A 10,727-nucleotide genomic window follows, 5' to 3' on the forward strand; every position below is an offset into this window, starting at 1 on the left:
TACAACAATCAACCAACTTGACCTCATAGACTTATACAGAACTCTCCACCCAACTGCTGCAAAGTACACTTTTTTTTCTAGCGCACATGGAACATTCTCTAGAATAGACCACATATTAGGTCATAAAACAAATCTTTCCAGAATCCAAAACATCGAAATATTACAAAGCATCTTCTCAGACCACAAGGCAATGAAGCTAGAAATCAATAACAGAAAAACTAGGGAAAAGAAATCAAATACTTGGAAAATGAACAATACCCTCCTGAAAAAAGACTGGGTTATAGAAGACATCAAGGAGGGAATAAGGAAATTCTTAGAAAGCAACGAGAATGAAAATACTTCCTATCAAAACCTCTGGGACACAGCAAAAGCAGTACTCAGAGGCCAATTTATATCCATAAATGCACACATACAAAAAGAAGAGCCAAAATCAGAGAACTGTCCCTACAACTTGAACAAATAGAAAGTGAGCAACAAAAGAATCCATCAGGCACCCGAAGAAAACAAATAATAAAAATTAGAGCTGAACTAAATGAATTAGAGAACAGAAAAACAATTGAAAGAATTAACAAAGCCAAAAGCTGGTTCTTTGAAAAAATTAACAAAATTGATAAACCATTGGCTAGACTGACCAAAGAAAAACAGGAAAGGAAACAAATAACCCGAATAAGAAACGAGAAGGACCACATCACAACAGAACCAAATGAAATCAAAAGAATCATATCAGATTACTACATAAAATTGTACTCTAACAAATTTGAAAACCTAGAAGAAATGGATAAATTCTTGGAACAATACTACTTACCTAAACTAACACATTCAGAAGTAGAACAACTAAATAGACCCATAACAAAAAAAGAGATTGAAATGGTAATCAAAAAACTCCCAACAAAAAAAAGTCCTGGACCAGATGGCTTCACTGCAGAGTTCTACCAAACCTTCAGAGAAGACTTAACACCATTACTATTGAAGGTATTTCAAAGTATAGAAAAAGACGGAATACTACCCAACTCATTCTATGAAGCTACCATCTCCCTGATACCAAAACCAGGTAAAGACATTACAAAAAAAGAAAATTTTAGACCTATATCCCTCATGAACATAGATGCAAAAATCCTCAACAAAATTCTAGCCAATAGAATCCAACAACACATCAAAAAAATAATTCACCCTGATCAAGTGGGATTTATACCAGGTATGCAAGGCTGGTTTAATATCAGAAAAACCATTAATGTAATCCCTCACATAAATAAAACAAAAGATAAAAACCACATGATCTTATCAATAGATGCAGAAAAGGCATTTGACAAAGTTCAACACCCATTTATGATAAAAACTCTAACCAAAATAGGAATTGAAGGAAAATTCCTCAACATAATAAAGGGCATATATGCAAAGCCAACGGCCAATATCACTCTAAATGAAGAGAACCTGAAAGCATTTCCCTTGAGAACGGGAACCAGACAAGGATGCCCTTTATCACTGCTCTTATTCAACATCGTACTTGAAGTCCTAGCCAGGGCAATTAGGCTAGACACAGAAATAAAGGGTATCCAGATTTGTAAGGAGAAAGTAAAGCTATCACTATTTGCAGATGACATGATCGTATACATGGAAAACCCTAACGAGTCCTCCAGAAAACTACTGAAACTAATAGAAGAGTTTGGAAGGGTCTCAGGTTATAAAATAAGCATACAAAAATCACTTGGATTCCTCTACATCAACAAAAAGAACACCGAAGAGGAAATAACCAAATCAATACCATTCACAGTAGCCCCCAAGAAGATAAAATACTTAGGAATAAATCTTACCAAGGATGTAAAAGACCTATACAAAGAAAACTATAAAACTCTGCTACAAGAAATTCAAAAGGACACACTTAAGTGGAAAAACATACCCTGCTCATGGATAGGAAGACTTAACATAGTAAAAATGTCTATTCTACCAAAAGCCATTTATACATATAACGCACTTCCAATCCAAATACCAATATCATACTTTAAGGGAATAGAAAAACAAATCACTAATTTCATATGGAAAGGAAAGAACCCCCGGATAAGCAAAACATTACTGAAAAAGAAGAAGAAGTGGGAGGCCTCACCCTACCTGATTTCAGAACCTATTATATAGCTACAGTAGTCAAAACAGCCTGGTACTGGTACAACAACAGGCACATAGACCAATGGAACAGAATTGAGAATCCAGATATAAATCCATCCATGTATGAGCAGCTGATATTTGACAAAGGACCAGTGTCAGTCAATTGGGGAAATAATAGTCTTTTTAACAAATGTGCTGGCATACCTGGATATCCATTTGCAAAAGAATGAAACAGGACCCATACCTCACACCATGCACAAAAACTAACTCCAAGTGGATCAAAGACCTAAACATAAAGACTAAAATGATAAAAATCATGGAAGAAAAAATAGGATCTACCCTAGGAGCCCTAATACAGGGCATAAACAGAATACAAAACATTACCAAAAATGATGAAGAGAAACCAGATAACTGGGAGCTCCTAAAAATCAAACACCTATGCTCATCTAAAGACTTCACCAAAAGAGTAAAAAGACCACCTACAGACTGGGAAAGAATATTCAGCTATGACATCTCAGACCAGCACCTGATCTCTAAAATATACATGACTCTGTCAAAACTCAACCACAAAAAGACAAACAACCCAATCAAGAAGTGGGCAAAGGATATGAACACACATTTCACTGAGGAAGATATTCAGGCAGCCAACAGATACATGAGAAAATGCTCTCGATCATTAGCCATTAGAGAAATGGAAATTAAAACTACGATGAGATTCCATCTGACACCAACTAGACTGGCATTAATTCAAAAAACACAAAATAATAAATGTTGGAGAGGCTGCGGAGAGATTGGAACTCTCATACACTGCTGGTGGGATTGTAAAATGGTACAACCACTTTGGAAATCCATCTGGCGTTATCTTAAACAGTTAGAAATAGAACTACCATACAACCCAGAAATCCCACTCCTCGGAATATACCCTAAAGATACAAGAGCCTTCACACAAACAGATATATGCACACCCATGTTTATTGCAGCTCTGTTTACAATAGCAAAAAGCTGGAAGCAACCAAGATGTCCGTCAACGGAAGAATGGGTAAATAAATTGTGGTATATTCACACAATGGAATACTACACATCGATAAAGAACAGTGATGAATCTCTGAAACATTTCATAACATGGAGGAATCTGGAAGGCATTATGCTGAGCGAAATGAGTCAGTTGCAAAAGGACAAATATTGTATAAGACCACTATTATAAGATCTTGAGAAATAGAAAAAACGGAGAAGAACACATACTTATGTGGTTACAAAGGGGGGAGGGAGGGAGGGAGGGAGAGGGCTTTTTATTGATCAATCTGTAGATGGGAACTGCTTTGGGTGAAGGGAAAGACAACACTCAAAACAAGGAAGGTCAGCCTAATTGGACTGGGTAAAAGTAAAGAGGTTTCCGAGATAAAATGAAAGCTTCAAAGGTCAGCGAAGCAGGGGCTGGGGTCTGGGGAACTTGGTTTGAGGGGACTTCTAAGTCAATGGGTAAAACAATCCTATTATGAAAACACTCTGCATCCCACTTTGAATTGTGGCGCCTGGGGTCCTAAATGCCAACAAGCGGCCATCTAAAATACATTAATTGGTCTCAACCCACTGGGAGCAAAGGCAAAGGAAAAACACCAAGGTCACACAACAACTAAGAACCCAAGAGACAGAAAGGGCCACTTGAACCAGAGACCTACATTATCCTGAGACCAGAAGAACTACTTGGTGCCCGGCCACAATCGATGTCTGCCCTGTCAGGGAACACAATAGACAACTCCTGAGGGAGCAGGAGACCAATGGGATACACACCCCAAATTCTCATTAAAAGACCACACCTAATGGTATGATTGCGACTAGAGGAATCCCAGAGACAATGCTCCCCAGAACTTCTGATGGCACAGGACAGGAACCAACCACGAAGACAAATCATCAGGCATGAAAAGGACTGGTCAGTGGGGCGGAGAGAGATACTGATGAAGAGTGAGCTAATTAAATCAGGTGGACACGGGAGAGTGTGTTGGCAACTCTTGACTGGAGGGGGGATGGGAAGATAGAGAGAGAAGGAAGATGGTAAAATTGGCACGAAACGAGAGACTGTAAGGGCTGACTCAATAGGGGGAGAGCAAGTGGGAGAAGGGAGTAAGATGTATGTAAACCTACATGTGACAGACTGATTGGAATGGTAAATGTTCACTTGAAGCTTAATAAAAAAAAAAAAAGAGATTGATTTAAAATACAAAAAAAAAAAAAGGAATATCAATTCCATAACTCAAGAAAAACGTAACGACTCAACAAACGTAAAGTTAAACATTATGAAAACGAGGATCTCACAATCTACTAAGAAAAACGTCTCAGCACAAAAAATTATGTGGAAAAATGAAAAGGCCAACAACACACATGAAAAGGCATCAAAATGACAGCACTAAAAACTTATTTATCTATAATTATGCTGAATGTAAATGGACTAAATGCACCAATAAAGAGACAGAGAGTCACAGACTGGATAAAGAAACACGATCCATCTATATGCTGCCTACAAGAGACACACCTTAGACTTAGAGACACAAATGAACTAAAACTCAAAGGATGGAAAAAAATATATCAAGCAAATAATAAGCAAAAAAGAAGAGGAGCAGCAATATTAATTTCTGACAAAATAGACTTTAGACTTAAGTCCACCACAAAGGATAAAGAAGGACACTATATAATGATAAAAGGGACAATTGATCAGGAAGATATAACCATATTAAATATTTACGCACCCAATGACAGGGCTGCAAGATACATAAATCAAATTTTAACAGAATCGAAAAGCGAGATAGACACCTCCACATTTATAGTAGGGGACTTCAACACACCACTTTCAGAGAAGGACAGCACATCCTGTAAGAAGCTCAATAGAGACACGGAAGACCTACATACAACAATCAACCAACTTGACCTCATAGACTTATACAGGACTCTCCACCCAACTGCTGCAAAATATACTTTTTTTTCTAGTGCACATGGAACATTCTCTAGAATAGACCACATATTAGGTCACAAAACAAGTCTTGGTAGAATCCAAAACATCGAAATATTACAAAGCATCTTCTCAGACCACAAGGCAATGAAACTAGAAATCTAGGGAAAAGAAAAACTAGGGAAAAGAAATCAAATACTTGGAAAATGAACAATACCCTCCTGAAAAAAGACTGGGTTATAGAAGACATCAAGGAGGGAATAAGGAAATTCTTAGAAAGCAACGACAATGAAAATACTTCCTGTCAAAACCTCTGGGACACAGCAAAAGCAGTGCTCAGAGGCCAATTTATATCGATAAATGCACACATACAAAAAGCAGAAAGAGACAAAATCAGAGAACTGTCCCGACAACTTGAACAAATAGAAACTGAGCAACAAAAGAACCCATCAGGCACCAGAAGAAAACAAATAATAAAAATTAGAGCTGAACTAAATGAATTAGAGAACAGAAAAACAATTGAAAAAATTAACAAAGCCAAAAGCTGGTTCTTTGAAAAAATTAACAAAATTGATAAACCATTGGCTAGACTGACCAAAGAAAAACAGGAAAGGAAACAAATAACCCGAATAAGAAACGAGAAGGACCACATCACAACAGAGCCAAATGAAATTAAAAGAATCATTTCAGATTGCTACGTAAAATTGTACTCTAACAAATTTGAAAACCTAGAAGAAATGGATAAATTCTTAGAAAAATACTACCTACCTAAACTAACACATTCAGAAGTAGAACAACTAAATAGACCCATAACAAAAAAAGAGATTGAAACGGTAATCAAAAAACTTCCAACAAAAAAAAGTCCTGGCCCAGACGGCTTCACTGCAGAGTTCTACCAAACCTTCAGAGAAGACTTAACACCACTACTACTGAAGGTATTTCAAAGCATAGAACAAGACGGAATACTACCCAACTCATTCTATGAAGCTACCATCTCCCTGATACCAAAACCAGGTAAAGACATTACAAAAAAAGAAAATTTTAGACCTATATCCCTCATGAACATAGACGCAAAAATCCTCAACAAAATTCTAGCCAATAGAATCCAGAAACACATCAAAAAAATAATTCACCCTGATCAAGTGGGATTTATACCAGGTATGCAAGGCTGGTTTAATATCAGAAAAATCATTAATGTAATCCATCACATAAATAAAACAAAAGATAAAAACCACATGATCTTATCAATAGATGCAGAAAAGGCATTTGACAAAGTTCAACACCCATTTATGATAAAAACTCTTACCAAAATAGGAATTGAAGGAAAATTCCTCAACATAATAAAGGGCATCTATGCTTTTATGCAAAGCCAACAGCCAACATCACTCTAAATGGAGAGAACCTGAAAGCATTTCCCCTGAGAACGGGAACCAGACAAGGATGCCCTTTATCACCACTCTTATTCAACACCATACTTGAAGTCCTAGCCAGGGCAATTAGGCTAGACAAAGAAATAAAGGGTATCCAGATTGGCAAGGAGGAAGTAAAGCTATCACTATTTGCAGATGACATGATCGTATACATGGAAAACCCTAACGAATCCTCCAGAAAACTACTGAAACTAATAGAAGAGTTTGGAAGAGTCTCAGGTTATAAAATAAACATACAAAAATCACTTGGATTCCTCTACATCAACAAAAAGAACACCGAAGAGGAAATCACCAAATCAATACCATTCACAGTAGCCCCCAAGAAGATAAAATACTTAGGAATAAATCTTACCAAGGATGTAAAAGACCTATACAAAGAAAACTATAAAACTCTGCTACAAGAAATTCAAAAGGACATACTTAAGTGGAAGAACATACCCTGCTCATGGATAGGAAGACTTAACATAGTAAAAATGTCTATTCTACCAAAAGCCATCTATACATATAATGCACTTCCAATCCAAATACCAATGTCATATTTTAAGGGGATAGAGAAACAAATCACTAATTTCATATGGAAGGGAAAGAACCCCCGGATAAGCAAAGCATTACTGAAAAAGAAGAAGAAAGTGGGAGGCCTCACTCTACCTGATTTCAGAACTTATTATACAGCTACAGTAGTCAAAACAGCCTGGTACTGGTACAACAACAGGCACATAGACCAATGGAACAGAATTGAGAACCCAGATATAAATCCATCCATGTATGAGCAGCTGATATTTGACAAAGGACTGGTGTCAGTCAATTGGGGAAATGATAGTCTTCTTAACAAATGGTGCTGGCATAACTGGATATCCATTTGCAAAAGAATGAAACAGGACCCATACCTCACACCATGCACAAAAACTAACTCCAAGTGGATCAAAGACCTAAACATAAAGACTAAAACGATAAAGATCATGGAAGAAAAAATAGGGACAACCCTAGGAGCCCTAATACAGGGCATAAACAGAATACAAAACATTACCAAAAATGATGAAGAGAAACCCGATAACTGGGAGCTCCTAAAAATCAAACACCTATGCTCATCTAAAGACTTCACCAAAAGAGTAAAAAGACCACCTACAGACTGGGAAAGAATTTTCAGCTATGACATCTCAGACCAGTGCCTGATCTCTAAAATCTACATGATTCTGTCAAAACTCAACCACAAAAAGACAAGCAACCCAATCAAGAAGTGGGCAAAGGATATGAACACACATTTCCCTAAAGAAGATATTCAGGCAGCCAACAGATACATGAGAAAATGCTCCCGATCATTAGCCATTAGAGAAATGGAAATTAAAACTACGATGAGATTCCATCTGACACCAACTAGACTGGCATTAATCCAAAAAACAGAAAATAATAAATGTTGGAGAGGCTGCGGAGATATTGGAGCTCTCATACACTGCTGGTGGGATTGTAAAATGGTACAACCACTTTGGAAATCCATCTGGTGTTATCTTAAACAGTTAGAAATAGAACTACCATACAACCCAGAAATCCCACTCCTCGGAATATACCCTAGAGATACAAGAGCCTTCACACAAACAGACATATGCACACCCATGTTTATTGCAGCTCTGTTTACAATAGCAAAAAGCTGGAAGCAACCAAGATGTCCGTCAACGGAAGAATGGGTAAATAAATTGTGGTATATTCACACAATGGAATACTACGCATCGATAAAGAACAGTGACGAATCTCTGAAACATTTCATAACATGGTGGAATCTGGAAGACATTATGCTGAGCGAAATGAGTCAGAGGCAAAAGGACAAATATTGTATAAGACCACTATTATAAGATCTTGAGAAATAGAAAAAACAGAGAAGAACACATACTTTTGTGGTTACAATGGGGGGAGGGAGGGAGGGAGGGAGGGAGAGGGTTTTTTATTGATCAATCAGTAGATAAGAACTGCTTTGGGTGAAGGGAAAGACAATACACAATACAAGGAAGGTCAGCCTAATTGGACTGGACTAAAAGCAAAGAGGTTTCCGGGATAAAATGAATGCTTCAAAGGTCAGCGGAGCAGGGGCTGGGGTCTGGGGAACATGGTTTGAGGAGACTTCTAAGTCAACGGGCAAAATAATTCTATTAGGAAAACATTCTGCATCCCACTTTGAATTGTGGCGCCTGGGGTCCTAAATGCCAACAAGCGGCCATCTAAGATACATCAATTGGTCTCAACCCACCTGGAGCAAAGGCAAAGGAAGAACACCAAGGCCACACGACAACTAAGAACCCAAGAGACAGAAAGGGCCACATGAACCAGAGACCTACATCATCCTGAGACCAGAAGAACTAGTTGGTGCCCGGCCACAATCAATGTCTGCCCTGCTAGGGAGCACAACAGACACCTCCTGAGGGAGCAGGAGGCCAATGGGATACAGACCCCAAATTCTCATAAAAAGACCATACCTAATGGTATGACTGCGACTAGAGGAATCCCAGAGACAATGCTCCCCAGAACTTCTGATGGCACAGGACAGGAACCATCCCCGAAGACAACTCATCAGGCATGAAAAGGACTGGTCAGCAGGGGGGAGAGAGATGCTGATGAAGAGTGAGCCAATTAAATTAGGTGGACACTGGAGAGTGTGTTGGCAACTCTTGACTGGAGGGGGGATGGGAAGATAGAGAGAGAGGGAAGATGGCAAAATTGGCACAAACAAGAGACTGAAAGGGCTGACTCAATAGGGGGAGAGCAAGTGGGAGAAGGGAGTATGATGTATGTAAACCTACATGTGACAGACTGATTGGAATGGTAAATGTTCACTTGAGGCTTAATAAAAATTAATTTAAAAAAAAAATGTGAAAAGAGCCCAAATGTCACGAACTGATAGACAAGCTGTGGTATATTCATAGAATGGAATACTGCTCAGCCATTAAAAGGCATCAGATACTAATACATGCCACAACGTGGATGAACCTGAAGAACATTATGCTAAGTGAAAGAAGCCAAACAGAAATGATTGCATAGTGTATGATTCCATTTACATGAAACGCTCAGAACAGACAAACCAACACAGACAAAGTAGATTAGTGGTTGCTATGGTTTGGAGGAAAGGGGAAATGAGGATGACTGCTAATATGTAGGGTGTTTATTTCCAGGGTACTAAAAATATTCTGAAGCTAGACAGTAGTGATTGTTGCACAACTTTGTCCAGATACTAAAACCACGGAATTGTGCACATTATAAAAGGCAATGTTACGGTGGGTGAATTACATCTCAATAGAAATATTTGTGACTCGTTAAAGACTAACTTTTCAATTAAATATATAGAATCTAATTTTTTTTATAAATCAGTAAGGGAAAAACAACCAAATTTTACCATGTCTCTCTCTAACCAAAGTAAAGAGGGTACAATTAGCACATCTTATTTTCTTCTCTCTCTTCATTATACAAGTTCTGTTCTCATGTAATATAACTCTGAGTTATACGAGTATTAGTCTCCATTTCCTTATCCCTATTTTCACTATTGTAACTACATAAATAAAGCAGTACCATGGTTCTTTTTAAAAACCCACCCACTCATTCATTCACTCAAGTCATTTTTGAGCACTTCTTAGGTGCCAGGAACCAGGATACTCTGACCCACACAGCAGACAAGGCCCTGCCTGTATAGGCCTACTATTCTTGTGGAGCAGGCAGACAATAAACCAGCCAAACAGCATGCAATGTTACCTCACATCAAGGGGGGAGATGTGTAATTTTGGAGGTGTCCCTAGCTGTGTCTCTCTCATGAAGTGTTCTCTTTCCTCTGAACCCAGTGAAAAGTAAACACTTTGAAGGAACTGTGGGGTCAATAAATGTGAAAAAGACATTTCATTTCAGTTTCATTTTGTTGGTTTTATCTGCTACCCTGTCAACATTTTTCTAAACATGATTCTGTAGGTGACATCAAGCACCCTCCCAAAAAAATCCAAAACACAGTCCGTTGCCACGCAGTCAACTCTGACTCACAGCGACCCTACCGGACAGAGTAGGGTTTCCACAGGTTTCTAAGGAATGGCTTGTCTTAGGACACAAATAATGGACACAAATAATTCCTGCTTATGAGAATCTGAAAGCTGTTCACTGTGGATGTGTGCGGGACTCAGTAATACTTGAGGAAATTTCCACATGGGTGGGGTGCTCTAGTGTGAGCATTGAGAGGAATGGACCCCTTGTGCACTTTGCATCCTTCTGCAGATTATGACACAACA

This window comes from Elephas maximus, chromosome 1 (genome assembly GCF_024166365.1).
Source record: "Elephas maximus indicus isolate mEleMax1 chromosome 1, mEleMax1 primary haplotype, whole genome shotgun sequence".
Lineage (NCBI taxonomy): Eukaryota > Metazoa > Chordata > Mammalia > Proboscidea > Elephantidae > Elephas > Elephas maximus.